This window comes from Miniopterus schreibersii (genome assembly GCF_964146895.1).
Source record: "Miniopterus schreibersii genome assembly, chromosome: 9".
NCBI lineage: Eukaryota > Metazoa > Chordata > Mammalia > Chiroptera > Miniopteridae > Miniopterus > Miniopterus schreibersii.
The window spans coordinates 8146891-8172300 of NC_138118.1; the positions used below are offsets into that span (position 1 = coordinate 8146891).

General features: G+C 47.2%; 1 protein-coding gene across 5 annotated transcripts in view; it reads left to right on the forward strand.

Annotated features, from left to right (window-relative positions):
- The window catches only part of DENND2A (DENN domain containing 2A), a 110964-nt gene that overhangs the window by 22315 nt on the left and 63239 nt on the right, over positions 1-25410 (forward strand). Inside the window, exon 1 of one of the 5 annotated variants that reach the window (XM_081148059.1) lies at positions 9-180. The exons of the other annotated variants lie outside the window; for them this stretch is intronic. The gene's annotated coding sequence lies outside the window, so the exon portion shown is untranslated. Of the gene's footprint in view, positions 1-8; positions 181-25410 lie in introns of those variants that run through there. 5 annotated transcript variants of the gene reach the window in all.

Here is a 25410-nt window from a genome sequence, read left to right on the forward strand (position 1 = left end):
AGCCGCGGGGCGGCGGCGACGCGAGCGCAGGGCGCGCGGCTCTCCCCGAGAGGCTGGGCGGACCCCAGGGCGCAGGGCTGCGGGCCATGGCGCCCCGGGCCCCCGCCGCCTGCAGCCCCCGCCCGCCCCAGCGCCCCCAAGCTGCGCCTCGGAGCCCCAGGAGCCGCGGCCCGCCTGGAGGTAGGGCCGGGGGGCGGCGGAGGGGACGCGTCGGGGGACAGAGGAGGGGACTCGCTGGGGGTCCGAGGCGGGGACGCGCGGGGGGAAAGGGAGGAGACGGCCGGAGCCGCCCCAGCCCGGAGCTGGGAAGTGGCCGTGTGCAGACCGCGGACTGCGTTTCCCGTGTGCGGACGTGGGGACCGGGGCGCTTCAGCCCGACCTGCGGGACGTGAGCAAAGTGCTGCCCGGACGTCCGCGGCCGAGCGGGGCAGCCGCGGCCCCGCGCGCCCCGGGACCCTGCGCCCGGGCCGAGCGCCCGCCCCGCGCCGCGCCGCGCGGGTCCCAGGGGGCGTGCGCGAGTGGGAGTGCGTGGAAGGATCCGACAGCCCGCCCTCGCTGCTCACAGTCGGCAGCCGGGGAACGCAGGAAGGTGAAGGCGATGGAATGATCGCCTTTCTTCCACTTTTCCTCTAAGGATGGAGTTGGGAGCCCATGGAGGCCAGAGCGTCAGCGCAGAATGTAATGATACCAGGAGTGTCACGGAGAACTGGCTTCAGACCCCTGAGAACAGCCAGACCTCAGCGGGGGAATCCTGGCCGGGAGGGGGGGGGGACGCTGGGCAGTGCCCTCTGGGGGCTCAGATTGGGGCAAAGGAAGTGCAGTGACTTTGCTTTAACCAGCTGGTGCTGAGGAAGGAGCAGGCGAACTCTAGCTGGGGTTGAGATGTGCTTCGGGGATGTGACTTCTCCAGGGCTCCAAAGTACCCGGGTAATAATGCCCCCCCCCCATAGCGTTATAATGCACTTTCCAGTAATTTTGTTATTAAACTCTTACACCCTCCGCGGTTACTACATAAAAGAAAAAATCCTTTCTGCTTGCGTTGTCAGATATCAGGCACACCGAAGGAGTGGGGCAGGCCTACTTTAAGGGTGTCTGCCTAGGATGGAGCAGAATTCTGTTAGAAGTCAGGGGAAACCGGGACTGTTTTTGAGGAAGGATAGCGGAGAGGCTGGCCTCCAGTCCTTTTGTTCCAGAAGATCTGAACCCTGCCTGCGTCCTGTATTCATTGACTTGACATTTCTGTGTGCTGGGCGTTAAGGACACGGTGATAAATACCTCCCTTCCCTGCAGGACCTCACCATTCTAGTTGGACAGTCAAACAAAACATTAAAATCAGTCCCGCCTTGGCCGATGTGGCTCAGTTGGTTGAGTGTCCTCCCGTGCACTGAAAGGTTGCTGGTTTGATTCCCCGTCAGGCAGGGCACATGCCCAGGTTTTGGGCTCGATCCCTGGGTGGGAGGCAGCTGAAAAATGTTCCTGTCCTTGTTTCAGGCTGAGGGAACTGGCCCAGGGCAAAGTCACCAAGACGGAGGGTGGGGGGGACAGGCAGGCGTGGGAAGAATTCATGGTTGTGGTGTGGTCCCGGACGCCAGCGGGCTCTCACTGAAGCAGGACCTCACCGAGGCAGGGTCAGCCGGGCAGCCTAGAAAGCCCTGGATGGAGGACAGTGAAGCTGGCCCCGCAGCACCCAGGCTGGGTGAAGGCAGTGGTGTGGAGGGTGGGCCCATCTGAGAGAGAAGGAGGTAGAATGTGGTGGCAGGCTTGGGCACGGCGCGGAGCTTAGCCTGAAACTCGGTGTGGAAAAGCCCAGGAGAAAACAAAGCAAAGCAAAAGGAATGGATATTTTGAATGGCCTGGATTTAGCCGATCACAACACTTGGACAATGAATTTGGCTCTAAATTTTCTGGCAGCTTACAGACAAACAAAAATATACTGGGTTGCATAGTTTTGGATTTGGGACAACAGAAAGCATACGAATTAATTTCCAGAACAAAATTTTTCCTGTAATTGAACTCAACTGGGAATTGGTCATGTAGTAAAGACTAAACAGCAAAGTAGAAAAAATGTTCCCGTCCATGTTACAAAAGATGGGAAGACAAAATTCCACGTGACTCTCTTCCTATACCGTTTTCCTGTCATGGCTGGGAACATACTGCACTTCTGGGAGGGGCCGAGTGTCAGCTCAGGCTTGAGGGCAGCTAGGGCCCGGAATCCTATATGGAGGAGCCATGGTCCCTCAAATGGAGGAAGAGGTGACACCTACTTGGAGGAATGCAGAGAGCAAAGCACCCAAGGCGCCCAACCCTGCAGGGCGAGGCAGGCACATCCGAGTATGGCTCACAGGGCGGTGGGCTGAGACTCTGGCCTGGAGAAGGGGCCACACGGGGCAGAGTGTGTTGGGAACGACCGCATCAGGAAATCCTGACCAAAGGGAAACAGGGGGAGTGGGAACAGCATTTGAGGATTCCGTTCAGATGGGCTAGGCCACTTCCCCAGCCGTCTAGGTCTTCCTGCCTCAGACCTGATGTTAAGCCTGCTTCTGGGGGGTGGGGAAAGGTGAGACTCAGGAGACCAGAGATACTCTCCGAGACAGGCCAGGGAGGGTGGGCTCTTATTCGCAGCAGCACAAGGAGTGTTGCAGAAAAACCAGGAATTCCAGCCCGGCTGGCGTGGCTCAGCGGTTGAGCATCGCACTAGGATCCAGGAGACTGCAGTTTGTTTCCCAGTCAGGGCACATGCCCGGGTTGTGGGCTCCGTCCCCAGCTAGGGGCGTGCAGGAGGCGGCCACTTGGTGGCTCTTCTCATATCATTGATGTTTCTGTCTCTCTCCCCCTCTCTCTTCCTGCCACGACCTGTGCTGGGAAGTGGGGTTTCCTGAGAGGGAGCGATAGGAGATTAAGAAATACACAGAGACATATAAGACAGTTAAAGCTGGGGCCAGGTGGGACGCTGCCCTCGGATGGAGAGACAGTGACCCCAAGCAAGCTCAGCGTCTTTACTACACATCAAGGTAACAATTCTTCAGGGAAACTGCAGGTAGCTGAGAGGGACAAAAGCAATCGCTTGGCAAACTTGCTCAGAACGTTCTGCTTGCTGCGCCCAGATCAACATCTTGGGGGTTTTCTATTGTTACACGCTGCACCCACTGTACCCTGAGGCTGGCACCCGATGGCTGTTCGGCTGAGCACATATCCTAGCCTCTGGCAGGACGTGTTACACACAAGCATAGCCCTGCTCAAGCCAGCGTGTCAGCCTTTACAATGGACAGGGGAACCTGTCTCCAGGCAAAGGCTTTGCCTCTGCCCCGGACGAGGTCCCTCAGGGTCTTCAGGGCACAGCCTTGCTCCTGCCCTAGTCCTGGCCAGCCTCCAGGTTCAGCTGCTCTCCACACCTTCCTCTTTCTGAAATCAATAAAAACATATTTCAAACAAACAAAAAAACACAAGGAATTCCAGCTAAGAGCTGACAGGTTCTGCGGACTCGGCCACAGTCTCCCAACCAGGCCTTTCCCTATGGTTTCTGCAGAAAGGGCAGACCTGCAGAATCTGCATCAGTGTTCCTAATATGCATTTTAGTCCAAAATTTAAACCATTTCTTGCCAACTGTAGATATCCTAAATCACCATTGATTAGATATGAGATTCAACTGTCCCTGCCCCCACCCCCACCCCCACCCCCACCCCCACCCCCACCACATTTGTTAACATTTTAACTCTGGGTGCACATGAGACATTTCAGTGCCCTGAAACAGCAATGCCTGGGCCCCACCCTAGACCAATTAAATCAAATCTCTGCGAATGGGTCCTGCGCCCCAGGATGTTTGAAAGGTCCCAGGTGATTTTAAGGTGCAGCCAAGGTTGAGAGTGGCTGCTTTAACAATCACCTCAAGGGCTCTTTAGAGCAGGGGACAAAAACGTGGGAGTCCAAAGTAAGGATCCCATAGAATTTTAAATTAGTGAGCCTATTACTCAGAATGAAACCAACTGCCTAATCAGGCTTCAACATCAAGATCTAAGGCCACCTGCACAGGTACAGATAAGGCGGCTGGTAACAGACACCTTTATGTGGAGCTTTGTGTGTGTGTGAGAAACATTTTTTGAACAGAAACTCTAAAAGCATTATGACAAGGCTTCTGCAGTTCCATCTTGTCTGGTCTAATACTGTTGTATGCAGTGCTGCCCCTCACACGTTCTCTTTTCGCCTGGAACCTTTCTTGACTGCTGAGCCTCTGACCCATGGGTTCTTTCTTACTTTCCTTCTGATATTCAAATGCATTTGTTCTTGGACCCATGTCTTCTAAACTGGATAGAAGCTAGAGGAATTAGTTTGCAATTTAACATGCTTAAAGTCTCAGTCAGAAGGAATGAATCTCTAAGGGTTGAATTTTAGCAACTCTGGCAAGATAATCAGAAATATATCTTGAAGGCCTTTCCCAGCAACTCAAATATAACTTGCAGGAGTTGCTTCTTTGGCTATGGGCAAAATTGACTCGGCCTCCCCCACTGTCTCAGGAACCTTAGCCCCTTCTCTTTTGCTTCCCCAAGGCCCATGGAATGTCTCACGGGTGACCAAGGCTGACCCCTGCTTGTGCGTTGTGTCTCTCACAGTCTTCTGTGTCCAGGCATGACCATTGTTTCTTCACCAGAGCCAGACAGCCTCCACAGGTACCCCAGACTCTCTGAATCCCCTGCACTGGCTACCTAACAGAAAAATTGGCACGCACATCTTTCCCTTTAATTACAGGAGGCAAATCAGTGCCAGAACTGAGGCAGGTGATTCACTCAGTTCTCTACACTTGACATTCAAAAGAGCACTATATCAGGAAGCAATACATCAGACTATCTTTTCCCCTTGTGTTAAAATCATTGTCTGATTTGGGCAAAAATTTAGCCTTTCAGTTTGCAGAGAAGGTAAGCTCTTTCCCAGCTGGAGGCCAGAGTTGCTTCGTTTTTGGTTTCCCTTTGACATTTTTGTCCTGGGCCTACAGTTGGCTAAAAGAAAGGTAAGCCCAAGACCCCTTTTCCTAACTGCCTGAACTACCAAAAACCAAGTTATCAGTTTTTTCCTGGCCTTAGGGAAGGAAGGGGTGAGTCACCCTCACAGCAAGCTTAGGAAAGAGGTTAGCTTCCCTTAGTAGTGGGAAACCTGGAGTGTCCATGGTCCCCTTCAGAAGGAAGTGAGAGGGAGCTGGAGCTGGAGAGGGGTCAGGACAGGCAGCCTTGACCATGACCGTCCTCCTATGGTTCCCAGGGCTTCCATGGGCTGTGCGTCTTATCAGAAGGGTCTGTCAGACCAGTTCAAGCAGAGAATCAAATGCATTTTGTTGTTTCATTTTCTTTAAAAGTATACTTAGGATTTTAAAGATTACTTCTCTACATATACTTTTATATATTCATATATTTATGTGTAAACTGGGAAAGTTATGTTTGTCGTATATGTAAAAAGAATAAAATGAGAGTTTACCCCATACTGTCTCCCTCCTCGGAGGCAATCATTGTTTGGTGTACATATACCAAATCTGCCTAGACTTTTTTCTTTGCATGTAATATATTTTGTTGGTTGTTGTTGTTTTTTTACAAAAACGGAAGCATGCTATTATAACTGAACAGTATTTTGTGAGAGTAATTCCATGTGGTCCATACATAGTCCTCTCCTTAACAGCTGTCTAGGGTTCCTTTGCATGGATTGACTTCATTTAACAGACTATCTATTTATGAGCGATTGGTCGTTTCTGATTTTAGCCACCAGAAATACTCTCTGGCACTTATTCCACTTCTTCTGTAAGATAAAGTCCCACAAGTGGAATTGCTAGATTAAAATAGATTTCAGAGCCAAATGCATGTTGAATATGTTTGTGCCCGGTGATGGATATTTTAAAAATGAGATTCCGATACTCAGTTTTTTAAAAAATTGTAAAATATATTGCTTCTCTCCCCTAATCCCTGTTCCCACCCTAGTTCCCCACTGGATTTACTGTGAATTTCTATTTAAGTTGATATGAAAATTAAAATTCGTAGTGTGGCACATTCGAAAAGGCAATCTCTTACTTTTGTCTTGTTGACTTAAAAAAAGGCGCCCTAACCTGTCCGGCTCAATGGTTAGAGTGTTGGCCTGTGAACTGAAGGGTCCTGGGTTCGATTATGGTCAAGGGCAAGTACATCAGTTGCAGGCTTGATCCCTGGCCCTGGTCAGGGTGCATTCGAGAGGCCACTAATTGATGTGTCTCTCTCACATCAATGTCTCTCTCTTTCTCTCTCTGTCTCTCCGGCTTTCTCCCTTCCACTCTCTCTGAAAAGAAATAGAAAAAATATCCTCAGGTGAGGATTTATATATTTATTTATTTATTTATTAAATATATCTTTATTGATTTCAGAGAGAGAAAGGGAGAGGGAGAGGTAGAAACATCAGTGATGAGAGAGTCATTGATCGGCTGCCTCCTGCACGCCCCCGACTGGGGATCGAGCCCGCAACCCGGGCATGTGCCCTGACCGGGGATCGAACCACCATCTCCTGGATCCTAGGTCGATGCTCAACCGCTGAGTCACACCCGACCGGGCTCAGGTGAGGATTTAAAAAAAAAAAAAAAAAAGGCAACATGTTAAAATTAGAGTTTCTAAGAAATTTTTTGGTTTATAGCTTGTCACCCAACAAATTGCGCAGTTTTGCCCCTTGCTGTTGGTTTCGTGTTCCCGTAACCGTGACCGCGCATCGCCGCGGTTCTGCACGCGGTGAAGGCTGCGGGCTGGAAGCCGGGGCTGCTGGGTGACTTGCCCGCAAGGGCCAAGCCAGTGGGACAGCATGAGGCGCCTCCCTCTCTCCTGCGAGCTTCCTTGCTTCTCAGCAGGGAAGGTGGAGCCAGGTGGAGTCTGAGTTAGCGCTCAGTTCCCTGCAGACCCACTGTGGGTCGCAGCGAGGACAGCCCTGTGTGCACACTGGGCCACTGAACCGTAAGTTGGTGCCACCCCTCTGCCCCCAGCCGTCCCTGACCCCCCTGGAGTGGAGGCCGGAGCCCAGGGGAGGAAGCCCGGTGCTGCGTGTGAACATCTCTTCCCCGCGGAAAGAGTCAGAGGAGCTGGGTACTACTGTTGCTGCCGCCACAGCTCACCACGGAAAAAATAACAACCTGCCTCTCTCCAGCACATTGGCACCAGTGAAACGACACTTCAGTCATCTTACCTGTGCTTCTCACGTCCCTGGGAATACAGGCTCAACCTCCTCAGATAACCAAGCAGAGGCGTTTGTATGGGATCGTGCAGCAAATTAGGATTAAAGTGGACCTTGCACGGACGGTCAGGGGACGATTTAGCTGGGGGAGGCCCGTGGAGCTCTGATTTGTCACTGAGCAGGAGCAGTGGGCGGCCTGAGGCACAGAACTGCGTGCCCTGCGGCTGGAGGGGGACCAGCTCCGCAGCCACAGACGTGGTGAGGGCAGTGGCAGGAAGGCGCGGGACCTTCCCACAGCAGCTGGCCAGTGCTCCAGCTCTCGGGGGCTCAGAGTGATCCCCTACTTAATACTGAGCTGTGGGTGAGATAGGTTCAGATTTGGAATGAAGTGTATGGTCATCCAACCCCAAGTGTGACTGACTCCCTGGCATCTTGTGGCGACTGTCATCCTTTACATCTGGTCCGTTTCGTCGTCTGTTTGTGACAATCAACAGACATGCACAAGCTCCCAGGACATCAAAAGGGGCCAGCGCTCTGTTTACCCTCCAGCTGCGCTGGTGCATCTAATGGGGTGGGAAAATACCAGAGGGGAGAAAGCTTTTTTTTTTTTTTTTAATTTTATTATTATTGTTGACACTATTACAGATGTCCCCGTGAGAGCTGCTTGATGCCTCCCAAACCACGACCTGGAGGGTCCCGCACTGTAGAGACAGGGCTGAGAGAGCCTTTTCTCCAGGCTTTCCTTTCACCTGAACACAGGAGGGCTGAGATCCTGGGACCGAGAGGAGAGAGACGGGGAAAAGGGTCAGAGAGGCTGCTAGGTACACACAACCCAAGTTCAGGCTGCCCACTGGAGGAAAAGAGGACAATGCTGCTTTCAGAATGGGGAGGCAGAGCAATGGGAAGAGCCAGCCCCCTGAGGCAGGTCTCCAGGCTCCTCCCAGGCCCCTGAAATCTGGCTTCCACCCACAGCCTCCATCCCCACCATGTGCTGAGACCTTACCCCAGGTTACTACTGTGCATCCAGGGGCTAGTTGGCTGTTCTCAGAGTTCTTGAGCTCCCCAATGTAAGCAGATCGGGGGTGATGTAAAACCAGCAAGCCCACTCATCCATGCCACTCCCCAAATGCTGAAATGCTGCCTGAGCCCCTGACTGTCCCACACTCCTGGGACCCCCTAGACCTCCCACCCAGATTCAGCCACTAAAGGATTAACAATAAGGCCATTCTGATTGGCTGGTGGCCGAGCCACACCGTTGTTGGGTGCTCTGGATTTTGCCCCCTCACCTGAGACATGGTACTGTTTTGGTTGTCCTAATTGTCTTTCAGAAAAAGATCTTCACTGATTCTTTTTCTCCTCATTTAACAAGTATTCACGCCACACCCGCAGCAGAGCAAGATCTGGGCTAGACACTAAAGGAATGAAAAGAAGCCTAATGCGTGTGTCCAGCCATCAGACCTCGCCATCTAGTTGGAAGGCCCAGATAAAGAAACTGAGTCATGAGCTTAGTGACAAGGACGATGTAGGGGTAACCCCAGTGGCTCACTTCTCCGCTCTCTTCTTTTTCGTCACCTCTTTCAAAGCTCATTCATGCTCTCTGGTTCTCTGGCTCCCTCCCAACTTTACATCGCCGGGGTTGTTTACACCAGACCCTTAGATCTTTGCCTTTGATTGCCTACCCTACATGTTTCCTCTTGAATGTACAAGTTTAACTTTATCACGTCCATAAGATCTAAGCATATCTTCATTGTTTTCCGAGGGCAGCAAATCTTAGCTCCTCTTTCTTGCTTTCAGAATGTCCCCAAGCCTAGTCCTCCGACCCTTTCCATCTTCTCCATGGTGCCCCCTCCATGCCCGCCCCCATCACACCTGCTTCATGCCCTTGCCTCACCTTGAACACACCCCCCCCCAGCTTTTGGAGCCCAATCTAGCCTTTAAGGGCCTCCATACGCTACTTCTTTGAAGGTGTCCATGACACTGCTTTCATTGGTCACCTCTAGATTCCTCCAGTTTGTATTGGTTTCAAAACATTCACCACTGCAGTTCAATTCAGTCCTTAATCCAGCCTCACATTCTGACTCGGTAAACATGTGGCAGGTGCTTCCTGGGCTGCTCTTGTCTTTTTGTCTTGAACAACTGCAGTCTTTTATTGCTATATGATTGTTTGGGTTTTGTCCATGTAAAGACCGTCCAACCTGTAGAGAATTTTTATAAGAGTTTACTTGAGCCAAAACTGGCGACAATTGCCAGGAAGCAAGATCTCAAATGTTTCTGCGAAATGAGTTTGCAGTTTCTTTCAAGCATTTGAAATTAAGGAGGGAAAGTTAGGAAGGTTACCTGAAGGTGGGAGAAAACAAGGGTGGGAATGGATTATAGGAGAGTTAACAAGATTATGTGCTCTCTTTGGGGTGGTCACTCTTCCTAGGGGTGTGAGAGACGTTTCAAAGGTGTGCTAACCTAGATGCACAGAAACAATGGATGGGGCTTACGTGTAGGGCAAAGATAAACCTTTTACTGGAGAGGTTCTGTGCCCGGGCCTTGACTACCTGCTGTGAATGACCCAGTTAGGAATTTATGATCAGACCATCCTCCAAGGTTACTTTCTATAGAAAACCCCTTTCCTCCATAGTTTGTATCCCCAGCTCTAAGGCAGGGACCAAATATTGGTGTATTTCCCAATAGAACCTCACACAGAGTACTGCATTGAGCTCTTTGGTTATCTATTGGTATTGATTAATTTAAAATCTATCAGTGCTGGCTCAGATTAGCTAACTAAAATAGGGGAAAGACCATTTCCCGTATCTCAAAACTTAGCCAAATAAAAAGAACGCATTCCCAGGCATTGCACAACTCCTGAGTACAAAACACCAGGCATGTATAGTAAACAAACAGAACCGGCCTCAGCCTGTCAGGAGCCTGAAATCAGGGTGAGAGGGAGGGAAGTCAGGCTGAGCAGGCCTCGCTGATCTGGGTGGGCTCTTCCTTTCACGTCTGCCCTTGAGGCGAGCACTAGTGCACCCTGGCTTCTACAGAAAGGGAAGGGGGTCGGCTCCCCCTCAATTTCAAAATCAACTTTTACAGATTACACTGTAATAGCGGTTACATGTTTGAAAGCATTTTATAGCTTTATCACACCTGCAAACCATGCAGGCTGGGTAAGCAGCCCTGCAGATGAGTTGAGGAGTTGGTCTTATTACTGTTGTTAAAATAAGGTCCTGTGTCATTACTCAACATATTATTCGGCAGAGTTACGTTCACTTTATAGGGACAAGAAGTGTGTTGGGTGCTTTTCATGGGACAGGCACTGGGCTGAGTGTTTTATAGGTGCAGCCTCATTCAATCCCACCCTGGCTTTCAAAGCAGGTGCTACTGTTCTCCTGTCTTTCAGAGGAGAGAACTAGAGTCACTTGCCCCAGGTCCCTCAGCTCTCAAGTGGCAGAGCCAGAATTGGAACCTGGGTCTGTCTGCTTCCAAACCCTTTGCTTTTAACCCCCATGATATGCCATCTCTCAAGCCCTTTCCCCTTTCCCGGAGCTGGGATCAGGGCCAGAGCAGCCTCAGCCCCCTTCTCTCTCTCGGCTCAGGGAGCCATGGTGCCGGCCCGGGAAAGGGGATGGGAGATGACGTCTCTCTCTAAGATTGCTGCCTTTTGTCCAAATGTGCTGGCCAGGAGCCAGGCTGGAAACTCGCTGCTCATGGAAAGAAAGAGAACAGAAGCCAGCAAAAGAGGGTGGGAAAGGGTCTGAGGGGGAGGAAAGGAAGAGGAAGGCAGGAAGGAGAGGGGGAGAGGAGGCTGGGAAGTGAGGAAGTGAGAGGTTTGGGGCAGCGCAGCTGGAGCCAGAGGCGTCCTGCCAGGAAGCAAACCAACCTGGGCCTTCAGGTGCACTCCCCTCAGGTGCTGCTTCTGGGGTGCTGGGAGCTTGCAGCCCTGGCAGGCACAGGCCTGGCTCTCCAGTGCTCAGAGGCCCAGATAGATCTCACAGGGGGCCCTGCCTCCCTGCTACTCACTCCCCCCCTTCCCTCCTCGGCATTTCTGTTGGGTGAGGTCGGGTTAAAATGGACATTGGGAAAGGCTTCAGAGATTGGAAAAATAAGGAAGCCCTCAGGCTGCTTCTGGAAGTAGAGGGAGATGGTCAGGCGTTGCTTGGTGTTGGGTGTCCATGGTGGGCATAGACGGGGTGGAGAGCAGGGAGGAAAGGTAGTAGGAGCCAGATACTTATAATAAAAGTCAATCATAACAATTTACTGAGTGGCTACTTTATCCAGGAGGGGAGGTCTGTCCCCTGTCCCCAAGGCCCTGGTTTGGGCATCAGACACTGGACTCTTAAGTTTGACAACCTGGATTCATTCAGCACCCACGTGGCCTTGGGAAAGTTGATCCCTCCAGGCCTGGGCTTCTGCATCTGTAAAGGGGAGGCCACAGTAGGGGAGGTGTGAGGATTCGATGAAACAGCCTGTGTAGAATCTTGCCTGGAGAAGGGTAAGTGCTCAGTAAATGTTAGCCATTCACTCGTTATGGCAGTTTAATTACGTGAAACCGAACATAAATGTGAATAAGACATATATAAATAAGCTAACCATGGGGGAGATAGCACAAGGTCATGCAGTTCAGTTAGATAATAAAGTGTCAATAAGTTAATAACTGCTGTGCAAGTTCAGAGGAGGGGAAGAACGTTAGTTTGGGTCGCCAGGGTAGATTTTATGGAAAAGCTGGGCATTAGGCCAGATTTTGAGGTGGGAAAATAATAACAAGGATGGGGTAGGACGACAACTGAGGAAAAGAGTATGAATCAGAGGAGGAGGTGGGGGGAGTTCTAATTCACAGAGGCCCAGGAGTGTTGGGACATTCTAGCGATTCTCTTGCCCACGATGTGTACTTGGACGCAGTATGTCATTTACTGTATACAATCCAGCTGCAAAAAAGTTGATCGCCAGGATGCTGCACCAAACAAAGAGACATCTGGCTGTGACGTAGCATGGCCCTCTGCTCAGTCCACGCCTTGGTGGGGCTTCTTGTGGGTTTTGCCTTCTCTGTGTGTCTGGCAATTTTATTTATTTTTTTATTCTCACCCAAGGACATTCTTTCCAGAGAGAGTGGAAGGGACAGAGAGAGAGAAGCATCGATGTGAGAGAGACACATAGACTGGTTGCCTCCAGCTCATGCCCTGACCAGGGCCGGGGATTGAGCCTGCAACCGAGGCACATGCCCTTGGCCGGAATCGAACCCGGGACGACGCCCTCACCACTGAGCCAAACCGGCTAGGGCTCCCTCTGGCTCTTTAAGGACCATTCTCTCCATTTCTTTTCTTTTCAGTCTCTGTCTCTGTTGATTCTCTGTCTTCAGTTTGTTTCCTTTAACCTGCTAACACTAAGACTTTTCCTCTCTGGTTCAGGGCAGAGAAGCTCTGAACACTATTTTTTCATAAAAGAAGAAAACGTATTCAGTAGGAGCCAGTGGCTATTACCTGGAAGCTTTGGGGCAAATGTTTTTGTTTTATAAAAATCTCCCAACATCCTAATAACAAAGAACATTTCTCTTTAAAAAAAGAAAAACCGTCCCTGGCTGAGTACAGTTAGCTAGAGCATCATCCAGGCGCACCAAGTTTATGGGTTTGATTCCAGTCAGGGTACATATAAGAAGCAACCAATGAATACATGAATGAGTGAAACAACATCAATGTTTCTCTCTCCCCCCCTCCTCTCAAATCAGTTTTTAAAAAGTTAAAGCCCTAGCTGATTTGGCTGTGATTAGAGCGTCAGCCCATGGACTGAAGGTTTCCAGGTTCGATTCTGGCCAAGGGCACGTAACTTGGGTGCAACCTCAATTCCCTGTCCCGGTGGTTGGGGTGCGTGCAGGAGGCAACCAGTCAATGTCTCTCTCTCGCATCGATGTTTCTCTCTCTCTCTTCGTCCACTCTGAAAAGCAATGGGGAAAAATACCCTCCAGTAAGGATTAAAATAATAATAATAATAATAATAATAATAAAGAAGCCGTATTTTTAAAAAAAAATTTTTTTAAACCCAACAACAACAAAAAGAACACTAACCCCAGAAATCAGTTTCTGAAGAGGTGGGCTCCTCGGCTGACCGAAAAGAAAAAAAGAACCAGCCTCATCCTGAATAGTAACTAGTAGACCCAGGTTCCCCATAGACACGGTGAGTCATCTGGGGAGGGAAAGGAGTGTGGAGGGGGTGAATGAGCTCTAGATGGGGCGACAGGAACCTTGGGTCCTGCTGCTTGGGTCCCATTTGCCACCAGCCAGCCAGCTGGGGGACAGAGGCTAAGTGAGCCACAAAACTCCTGGGCCACACTGCGGTGGTTTCTATCCCTGACTGCTTCCCTGTCACCTTCCTCTCTGTTCGTATCTTGGAGCTTCTTCACGTCAGGGGCTTTTCTAGCTTTGTGATGTATCTCTACCTCCCCCCGCCCGCGAATTTCCTCACTAGACTGGGGCCTCTAAGAAGCAGTGTCATTTCCAGGCTGGGTTCCCAGTGACCCAGGGGGTCAGAGGGGAGCTGCTGAGGCCAGGAGGATGTGGAAGGCTGGGTCAGCCAGTGTTGCCAACAGGGTCCTGGGAGAAGGGGCTCAGCATTTCCTGAAGGGAAATGACTCCCATAAATAGACAGAGGGATGGGAAAAGGATTCCTCTCTCGCTTTCATCCTGTCAACTCAGCTCTTCCTTCTGGTGTCCAGACTGCGCGGCCTCTTGTTCATGCTTTTCATTCAAACGCGTCCCGCGCGTGTGGGGGAGATGCGAGCTCTGCTTGCCTTCAGAGGCAAAAGCAGAAGGAGGACACACGTGCCTTGTATTTGTTCTTTTACCCACACTAACCTCTCATTGGTCCATTCCCATATACGGCCGGAGTTGTTTTTAATGGGGTTTTATTGGGAAGGAAGGAAAGCGATACCTTCCGATACCAGGTCCTATTTAAACTTCATCCCAGGCTTCAGCAGGGCGTCCTCCGGTGATGCTTACGATCTGCTGGTGAGGTCTCGTGACATCGGCCTTAACTTACTAAGACCTCGGAGGTTCCCAGCAGCTCCAGTGCCATGAAGTCTCCCTGGGGAGGGAAGCGGACTCGGTGATTGCTGCTCTTCTGACCCTCAGAAGTAATCGAAGTGACCACGTCGCAAGCAATGGCTGCGCCAGCCCGGAGGCAAACCTCATGGGGGCTTCAGTTTCCTCAGTAGCTGAAGTTTGCTCAGCTTCAGCCGTTTGGGTGCAGACTCATGCTGAAAACTCATACACACAATAGCTTTCCTTTTCCGCTTTGGGAAATGCAGTGAAACACAAATTGAACCTGACGGTCTGCGTTAGTGGGGACTCCTTTGGTTGCTTAAGAAAACAAGGGTATGAAGGCATCTTGTGGAACCGTGGGCAGGAACGCAGCCTGGTCTCGGGAGTGGATTGGATCCAGCGCGTCCAGCGGCATCGTTCTTTTCCCGCGGCCTCGTTCGCTCTGCTGCTCAGCCCACGGGGTGGAAAATGGCTGCCGACCAGCACCCTTCCGGGTTCCGGCCACGCAGATTGACGCAACTCCGTAGGACGGAATCCGATTGGTCCGGTTTGAGTTAGGCCTCCTCTAGGACCAATCGGCTGGGGCTGGGGGTGGGATCATAGTTCAAACATGGCGGTCCATCTTCCTGTGCCCCCTTGGCCGAGGAGAAAAGGGGCAGTTGGCGGAAGAGCGGTCTCCTCGGGAGGTAGGCGAGCTCCGCAGGTGCCTGCAGCCTTCGCTGCAGCTGCTGTTCTTTTATCCGTTTTGCGCTCATTTGTCCCAACCACTGTGTTCATACGAGTCCTGCTTCCTCGACGCGCTTGTTCAATACTTTCACAAAGATGTTGCTGTGACAGACATAAGTGGGGTCCTAAAGCCGGGGCTTTGGGGCCGGACACTTTGCTTTTTAAACGTAGGTGATGCTGTTATCAAATATGTGCCTCAGTTTCCTCAATTGTAAAGTGAAATTGACTTCCTATTATGTATCCCTTCTCTCCTTCCTTCTTCCTTCCTCCCTCCTTTCCTTCCTTCTTTCTTTCTAATGGCTTTGTTGAGGAGGTATCATTCACATACCATAAAAATTCATCCATTTAAAGTGCACAACTTAATGGATTTTAGTTTATTCACAGAGTTGTGCCACCTTCCCTGCAGTCCCTTTTAAAACATTTTCCTCACACTAAAGAAGGAGCCCGTCCTTCTTAGCAGCACCCCTCAACCCTCCTACACAACCGCTAATCTCCTTCCTGTCTCTGCAGAGGCCCCTACTTTGCACGTTTTATATAAATGGACTCACACAGTCGGTAGACTTTTGGACTGGCTTCTGTTCACCCAGCGTAGTGCTTTCGAGGTTCACGTTGCAGCATGTACCAGTACTTCATTCTTCATGGCTGAATAGTACTCCATTGTATGGATATATCGTATTTTATCTGTCAGTTGATGGCATTTGGATTGCTGCTGCTGCTTTCTTGTGGGTTGTTTTTGTTTTGTTTTTTAATATGTTTTTATTGATTTCAGAGAGAAGAAGGGAAAGGGGGAGAGAGAAACATCAATGATGAGAGAGGATCATTGGGGGGCTGCCTCCTGCACGCTCCCTGCTGGGAGTCAAGCCTGCAACCGGGCACGTGCCCTGACCTGAATCCAACCTCAGTCTCCTGGATCCTAGGTTGACGCTCAACCGCTGAGCCACCAGCCAGGCAGATTGCTGCTTCTTAATGGCCATTATGAATAATGCTGCTTTGAATGTTAGTGTAGAAGAACATATGTGGACATATTTTCATTTCTCTTGAGAGAGAGATTACTTCCGTGATTATGCTTGTAAAGTACTTAATGCAATGCCTGACAGATCGTAGAACGTAACAGTGCCGATTTCTTTACTCTGACCTTCCCAAAGGTTATGAATGAAAGCTATTTCCTGCTTGCTGCCCTTAGAAGAAAGTCAGCCTCTCCCAAACAGCCTGACCCCTGTGGGTCAGACTCTGAGGTTACTGTCCCTGGGGTCCTGGCACCACTGAGCAGCAGATTCTTCCATCAGGCCTGTGAACGGGCTGCTCCAGGGTGGTTCTTGTTAAAGGTGCTGAGAGAGCAGAAAACAAGGTTTGAGGTTCAAAATATAAAACCTGGAGTAGAAAGATAAGAACTGGATTCCCTGTTCTGCTGCTTAAACACTGATTCTGGGGAAGCCTCTTTTCACCTTTCAAATGAGGATAATAATAATTACCTCTAGAAATTGTTGAGAGGAAGGGAGCTTATGAATGCTATAATACGTGTGTAATGTGGAAATTGGGCTTTACAAATATATTCTGAGCTCTAGGGCTGCCATAGAAAAAGAATCAGACTTAAAAAAAATTTTTTTTTTTTACTTTTTGTTTTTTAGTTTGATTTTAGAGAGAGAGGAAAGGAGAGAGAGGAAGGAAGAGAGAGAAACATCAATTTGTTGTTCCACTTATTTATGCACTCACTGGTTGATTCTTGCATGTGTCCTGACCAAGGGATCAAACCTGCAACCTTGCTGTATCTGGATGACACTCCAAACAACTGAGCTAACCAGCCAGGGCAGGAATCAGACTTTGAAACTCTCTTCAAGTCATAGCAGGTTCAGAGGGTGGGTGGAGCTCTTTAGGAGCACTGGTCAGATTTTTCAGGGGCTGCTGTTAACCACTCAGGCTATAGCCCTTTTGTGAAACTAGTTGCTGCCTGCAGCTGGTTTCCTGGCTCTGAGAAGGACCCAGATCATCCCCAGTTCAGCAGGACTGCAGGCACATCAGATTTTCAGCATGCTCTTGCTTGAACACCTTTGGGCTATTCAGTTATCCCAGCAGCATTTATTAAAAAGCCCATCTTTGCCCTAGGGATTTAAGATGTCACCTTCCTCATATATAAAGTTCTATGTGTCGTTGGGTCTTTGTCTAACCTTTTTATTTCGTTCCACTGGTCTATTTATCTATTCTTTATAGTATTTTTCATATATGGTAGGGTTGGTTGCCCCTACACCCTTCTCCCTCATTTTTAAAATTTTCACTGTTTTCCTAGGTATTTTTACACATTTAGCAATCTTGTTCTAAGGTACATTGACCTCCTGGAAGGTCCTGGGGGTGGGTGGAAGTGGCGGGGGTGGAATTGGGTTAGAGTTGAGTTGTCCTTTAGACCTGGGTGTGCTTACCTATTTCAGTAAACTGTTTTTGTAAGATTCTGTGTTCTTTTAGATTCATGAGCATGAAGGCTTCTAGTGGCTGGATAGCACTCATTTCCCCCCAAATCACCAAAAGAACTTTTTAAAATAGTCTTTCATTGAGAAAGAGTATTAAAATTTGATAAATTGGATAAAAGGTATAAAGAGTTTTCTGTACTATTCTTTCAGTTCTGCAAGCTTGAAATTATTTCAAAATAAGGCATATTTAAGGTTGTTATACTTCTGGTGACATCTTGGTAGAAGTTTTCAGAAAGTCTACCCAAGTTGTGTTCACAGATCCTACCTTGGTTCACATGTTGCTTGACCCACAAAAGAAATCGAGCAGATCAGTTAAGCGTAATCTCCTTACAGAATCAGCATTGCAGCTTTGTTGCTTTTCATTCAGTGGTTTGTGCTTCATTATCTGACGGTGGGGCAGGCGCAATGGCCACCATAAGGAGAAGGTACATTCAGGCTGAAAGGCAATGCAAGCAACTCCATAGAACATAACAGTTTATATAGGGAAATTTACGTAAGTGATGTAGGGTCAGGGTGGACAGACTGCACAGATTATTTTCTACTAACAGACCCCTGTTACAGTGACTTGATACGTTTTTATTGATTTCTGAGAGAGGAAGGTAGAGGGAGGGAGAAATAGAAACATCAGTGATGAGAGGGAGTCATTGATTTGCTGCTTCCTGCATGCCCCCCACTGGGGATCAAGCCCGAAACCCGGGCATGTGCCCTCACCAGGAATCGAACTGTGACCTCCTGGTTCAGAGGTTGACACTCAACCATTTAACCATGCTGGCCAGGCTACAGTAATTTTTTAATGATATAATTTAGGTACTTATGATTGACAAGACAAAGGGACAAAGAATGCAGTAGCGCCAGGGGACGTTCCTCCTGTGGTCTTGTGATGGATGATTGTTTATAATTGATACTATCTCCAGTTTGATATTTATGTAGGTTCCCATGCCATTTTAGCCGTTACTAACAAAAATGTTTATGGTTACATTTTATGGAACACAGATCATCATCAACTAGAAGGCTTTGATATGCTTGCTGAGATCATTGAGGCTGGTCAGAGGTCATAGCATGAAAGAAATCCAGGACGCAAAGATGGAGTTAGTTTTGTTCACATCTACACTTACATCTATGCCTTTCACCTATCTACCCCAAAGGAAATTCAGTCCATCCTTCAAGCCCAGATCCACAAAAGGATCTTGCCTTCATCTCTTTTGCTTATCATATTGTGTTTTGTATTGAAGACATTCATGTGCATCTTTTTCCCCCAGCTTTATTGAGGTATAATTGATATATGACATTGTGTAGGTTTAAGGTGTATAACCTGATATGATGTACGTGTATATTGCAGAATGATCACTGCAATAAGGTTAGTTAACACTTCCATCACCTCACACAGTTAACTTTTTGTGTGTGTAATGAACACATTTAAGATCTACTTTCTAAGCAACTTTCAAGTCTATAGTGCAGTATTGTCATATGCATCTTATTTCCTGTATGAGAATGAAAGTCTTGGAGGGCAAATAAATCTACTTATTTTACATTTTTCCCAGGCTTCACTCAGTTCTGATGTGAAGTAGACACAACTATTAGTTGGAAGAATGAATAACATGTCAATTTTCCTGTTATCCATGGTTCTCAGTATGATCTCTCTTTGGACCCACTTAAGCTTCTGTACTAGGAAGTGGTTACTATAGACCAAGCCTTGGTGGTCACTAAGGGAAAGGAGGTAATGAGAACAAAGTATCACTTATCCTTCCTTTCAGGGGATACTGTGAGAAAGCAAAATAAGTTGTGGAGTTATGGGCTCAACTGAGCCGAAGCCCTGCAACTACCATTGTGACTACGAGACAACCCTGGGATCCTTTGGGGTCACCATGGGCAGACCTAGACACCCACAGACAACAGCAGGGTTTCCATTTCCCCCTGCTATTTGTAATAGTAATAATAATGCATGCTTATTATAGAAAATTTGGAAATCAAGTGTTTTGTTGAAAATATAGATAAGTAGAGAGAATGGAAAAAAATCATTCCAAGTTTCTTACCCAGCGACAACTACTGTTCATCCTTTGTTACATCTCCTTACAGTCATTTTCTTATGTGTACAATTTTGAATAAGAATAGATTCCTCACCCCCTTTTTAAAAACATGTCATGTTTTGTTTTCATATTGGGTGCAAGCTTTCGGATCCTGTTTCTTTGTCTAACATTACAACATGAGCTTCTTTATTTTATTTTAATAATAGTTGTTTTTATTTCTTCTTTCAAATTAATTGATTGATTTTAGAGAGAGGGAGAGAAACATCAATTTGTTTTTCCACTTATTTGTTCATTCGTTGGTTGATTCTTGTATTTGCCCTGCCCAGGGATGGAACCAGCAGCCTTGGCCTATCAGAACAATACTCTAACCAATTGAGCTACCTGACCAAGGCTAATAGTCGTTTTTTTTTAGGTTAACTTTTAAATTTACATTTTTAAAATAGCTTAATTGAGGTATATTATATACAGTACAATTTACTCATTTAAGTGTACAGTTTAATGGTTTATAGTATATTCACAGAGTTGTGCAACCACCATTGATGTTAGAACACTTCATCACCCCAGAAAGAAACCCCTCACCCATTAGCAGTCACTCTTCTTTCCTCCTGCCCACCTACTCCCAACCTAGGCAACGACTAACCTACTTTCTGTTGCTGTAGAAATGTAGTCTTCTTAAACATAGTTTGTTGTATAATATTCCATCAAACAGTTCTATTGTAGTTTGCCATTATATTGCTTGACATTTTAGTTATTTTAAATTTTTCAATATTATAAGTAATATAAGTATATGCATCTATATATACACATTTTTCCATATTTAGGATTATTTCTTAGAGCAGATGCCCAAAGTACAGAAATGTATAATCACAGAGCCATAAAAAGAGAGACCCACAAAAACCTTCACTCTCCCTCCCAGCTCACTCAATTAGCAAATGTTTATGAAATTGAGCATGGTGTAAAAAAGAGTAAAACAACTGCTGATCTTAAAGAGCTGAACAAGATGGACCCTCAAAATAATAAGGTAAAGCCCAGTTCTAGTCTGGATTAGGTAATGTAACAGGAGGCCACAATGACAGTGGACAAGGAGGACCAGAATTGGGTTCAAAGCATAGACGCATTCCTGGCTCTCATGAGTTGTGGTGTGAACTTAGACTTCCCTGAACCTCAGTTTCCTCGTCAGAACAATGGTTGGAGCAGTGACATTGACTTCTGTAGCAATTAGAAACAAGAAGTGGTTTCTGGCCTAGCCAAGAACAGAGAGGAGGGAGAGCGAGTTAAAATATTTGGGAGCGGAAACAAGTTAGAACCTGACTTCACATAGTTTGGTGACTTGCAGTACCCAAAAGAAACAACAGGAAGTATACTTTATATAAAAGAAAATACATGTATCTGAATTCAGATTTTTAAGCCATCTGTTGGCAGTACTAGCATATTTCATAACTTTAATAATTTCATGATTTATGGCAGACTCACACTATGTTTTTCCAGAGAGGTGACACTGGTAATTTCCCAGCAGTAATTGAGAGCGCTGACACCACTGAAACCGTGTGCATGCTGTGGTTAGGTGTTCATGTGCAAGGTGGCCACTAATTGTACTTTTCCTCTTTACCCTCCACACAGTGGTGAACCCAAAGGCCACATATGGAGGTATTCCCACACTGCAAGTGAGTGAAGCAAAAAGCATGATATGCAAATATTGTCAAGTGAAAACTGTATTTCCATCCTACTCAGGTGGCTGAATACATGTCTGTATGTAAGAATATTCTGCAGATGTGAAAAAATCCTTCCTAGGTTTAGAAAGGTGAGAACAATAAAAATCTTTAGCCGCCTCTGACCTCGGGAGTTCCAGTCTGCAACCTCAAGGTACTCCAGCTGCAAATCCCCTGGGGCTTCATTTCTCAGACAGACTGACAGGTGTAGGTCAGGGAAATACTGACCAAGTTGTTAAAAGGAGATATGATTGTCAAGAACTGGGTATTCATACTGACACAAAGCCTTGGAATTACTCAGATTATACTCTGGGTCTTGAGGCCCCTTTTGGAGTGAATAGAAGTTTTGACGCTGAAGCCGGTGTAGGACCAGCTTTGTGAGACAGCATCTTAGAGCATTTACACCTGGGCTCGAGGGCAGGAGCAACTCACTGTGTGCCAGTAGCTCCTCCATCGGATTGCAGGATGCTCTGACAAAGGGACAAACAGATGCGCTGGGGTAAAAGCGAAAGACTGCTTTCAAAGGAGAGGATTTCTGTAGCTGGCTGACGATGCCAGTGGCAGGAAAATAAACATGGTCTGGGGTGGGACCAGGACTCCTCACTTACAGCAATTGTTCCTCCCTATTCTATTTTTTAAATAACAGCTTTATTGAGATATAATTCACATTCCATAAAATTCACCCTTTTAAAGAGTACAATAAGTAGTGGGTGTTTTGGAGGTTAGGTATTTTAGCATATTCAATGTTTAGTGCAACCATCACCACTATCTAATTTTGGAACATTTTCATCACTCTCCCCCACAAAACCCATACCTATTAGCAGTCACTCCTTGTTCCCACTTCCCAACCACTATCCTACTTTCTGGATTTATGTATTCTGGACATTTCATATAAATGGAATCAGCATGTGGTCTTCTGTCACTGATTTCTTTCACTTAGCATGATGTTTTCAGGGTTCATCCATGTTGTGGTATGTGTCAGCCCATCATTCTTTTTTATGGCTGAATAATATTCCATGTATGGCTAGACCACTGTGTTTATCCAGTCATCTGTTGATGGACATGTGAGGTATAAGAAAATGGTGTGTGTTCATTCATTCGGCAAACATTTCTTGAGCACTCTTATTTGATAGGGAATCTTCTGGGACCCAAAGGAGGACTCCTAGAAATAGGAAGACTTTAGTGGTTGGTAGTAGAAAAGTCATTGGTTCTGCCACTGTCTAGCCTGGTGCACTGAGGACTTGGTGTCCGGTTGTGGTGTGCTGTGCTTTTGTGCAGGGGCAGTTTAAGGATTTGGTCCAAGAGTGCAGGCTGCGATTTCGCCAAACGTGGTCCCCTGGGTGCAGTTCTGAAGCAACACAGAGCCTTTGGCTTCTCGCGGTCCTCACCTGCTCCGAGTCCTCCATCTTCTTCCAAGTGTGAAAAAGTTGGGTGGTTTTGCAAACACTCCAAAATCAAAAACATAAGGCTATTATGAACAAAAAGAGAGCAATTCATTTTTAATTATTTTAAGCTCTATTTGTTTGAAGAAGATGATAAAATGAAGTGTCAGAAGGTTCAGTCAGCAGTGGGCTTCACTGGGTGAACAGACACAGCAAGGGCTATAGCATGTACTTGTATATGCTTCTTTTCATTCTCAATGTATTTTCTGAAAAAAATGACCTCCTGGATATGGTTGCTAATAAGAATGCTCTGTTGAGCAAATAATTTTTTTGTTCTGCTGTAATTGTTATGACTTATTCTCAATTTTGTTGGCTGCTCTTTATAAGCTGATAAACTTAAGAGTTATTAGAATCATTAAAGCTGCACAGCTTGTAGCTTTATTTGCCACACAAATAAAAACCATTTAAAATTTTATTTTATTAGTATATAATTGTGATACAAATTGTATTTTTCATTCAGTATATCCATTATGACCATTTTATGAATCATATATATTTCAGAGCTAAGATACTAACCTTAGAGCAGTAAAGGGCAGTGGAAAATTATAATTGTGTATGTTTTATTCCTTACTCTACCTTCTCCCCTTCCTAGATTTCTTATTTTTTATTGAATATGTTTATAATGTATTTTAATTCAGGTATAATTCACATAAAATTCATCATTTAGTGAGTTGTAGTATATTTATTATGTTGTACAACTATCGTGACTGTCTAGTTCCAGAACATCTCTATTGTCTCCAAAAGAAACCCTTACCTATTAGCAATCAATTCCAATTCCCCTCCCTCTATGGTTTTGTCTCTTCTGGATATTTCATGTAGATGGAATTACATGATATGTGGCCTTTTGTATCTGGCTTTTTCACTTACTGTATTTTCAAGGTCACCCATGTTGTAGCATGAAATCATACTTCATTCCTTTTTATGGCTCCATTCCTTTTTATATTCCTTTTAATATCCCATTGTATGGATATACAACATTTTAAAAATCCCTTTTTTAAAAAAAATATGTATTGATTTCAGAGAGAGGAGGGGAGAGAGAGAGAGAAAGATCAATGGTGAGTCATTGATCGTCTGCCTCCTGCACGCGCCTGACTGGGGATGGAGCCCGCAACCCGGACATGTGCCCTGACCGGGAATCAAACCGCAATCTCCTGGATCCTAGGCCTAACGGCTGAGCCCTCCTGGCCGGGCTCACTTTTTATTTAAATTACTGTTTTTGTTCTAAGATTTGAGGAAAATCAGCCCCCTCCCCCATGACTTAAACATTTCCAGATTGTTTTTCTAGCAGTCTCTAAAGCAGTAATGTCCGAACTTCTTTTTGTTGGTGACTTTGATAGCAGTGTTTCTGTAGACCATGTGTCACCTCCCCTGTTGCCACCATAGAAAACCCCCACCAGAGTTAATAAGAAGGAGGTTATTATTGTTGGAAAACAGCTCCATTCTGCAACCCCAGACCTATAAAGTGATATTGGAGTTTACTGTGGTAATTTAAGTCACAGAGCACTCCTAACTAGCAAATTAAAGCTAGGCTTGTCACCTAACTAATGACTTTTAACATCAAAGACAAAAAGGGATGGGTCAAAGTTCTGTGGGAGAAGCAATTTCTGAGTGCACAGGCTTCTCTGTTCCCTGAGGTTCAGCTCCTGAATCCCACTTGAACTTGCTTCTCAGAATATGGTATCAGGTGTTCCTTTAGAGACCATGGTTTTAGTACAGGAAGTTGTTACTACCCAATGGAAGGCAAGTTTAAGTACCATGTTGTTTATTATTTTATTTTTCGATTACAGTTTACATTCGACACTTTTGTATTAGCTTCAGGTGTAAGGCACAGAGGATAGACATTCATGACCTTTAATCTCAAAGTACATCTGTGGTTTTTTGTGCATTAGACACTGAGCTTTGTCCCTTTTGGAACAGCTATGGCTTCCTGGGAATTATAGGGAGACTGTTCCCTTGGGGAGAGAGCTGGATTTCAGGGCTGATTGTGACCCAGGCACAGTCCCAGCACCTATTCATGGTGCCAGTGAAAGGGGCCAGCCTGAAAGAAGCATGTGGGTGGGGTGAGTGGTGCTCACATGGAACAAGGGTGCGTCACAGTGGGTTTGGCTTGCATGGAGACAGTGCAGACACGAGGCGGGCGGGTGGCGGGGAGTGGCCACTGTCTTCGACCTCCGATGGGCCCTCTGCCAGATGCAGGACAGAAGAGCAGTGTCTGTCAGCCCAGCCAAATGGAGAGGCTCCAGAAGCTTGCGGAGCATTGTGAGAGGGGCAACGAGTTCCTTCCTGTCCCTGAAAGGCCATTCAGGGCTCTCCTCCATAACGGGAAGGGGAGCCCTGGGGCCTGGCTTCTCTAAGGAACTGGGCTTGCTTTCAGCATTGGCATACCCCAAAATGCAGGGTGCTGCATCACTGGGCGAGGGCACAGCTGCGCTCCATGGGCAGGCCCTAGCACCAGCCCCTTCCCAAACACACTGTCTGGGACCTGCTGTTCCCTTCCTTGATTTTCTTCAGCTCACTGGTCCCTAACCACTCTCTTTTTAGTATATGTGCTGGCAAAGCGAGCACACCTCCCTCTTTTAAATTTGTTGCCTGTGTTCACTCTCTCTTTCTTTTTCTCTTTCTCTCTCTGGCCTTCCTCTCTTTGTTCCCAAGAGTTATATGCATGTCTCAATACCCAGCACTTTGAGTACTTGGGGGCAAGGGATGCTGATGCCAGGACCTTGGACAGCCACCCTGTCACCTGGCCGGTAAATCATCTTGGGAGAGAAGATAGGAATCTTGGAAACGTGAGGAGCAGTTGGGAGCAGGATTCCCTGGAGGTTCAGTGGGAAAGAAACATGAATCTCCAGTATCTCAATGCT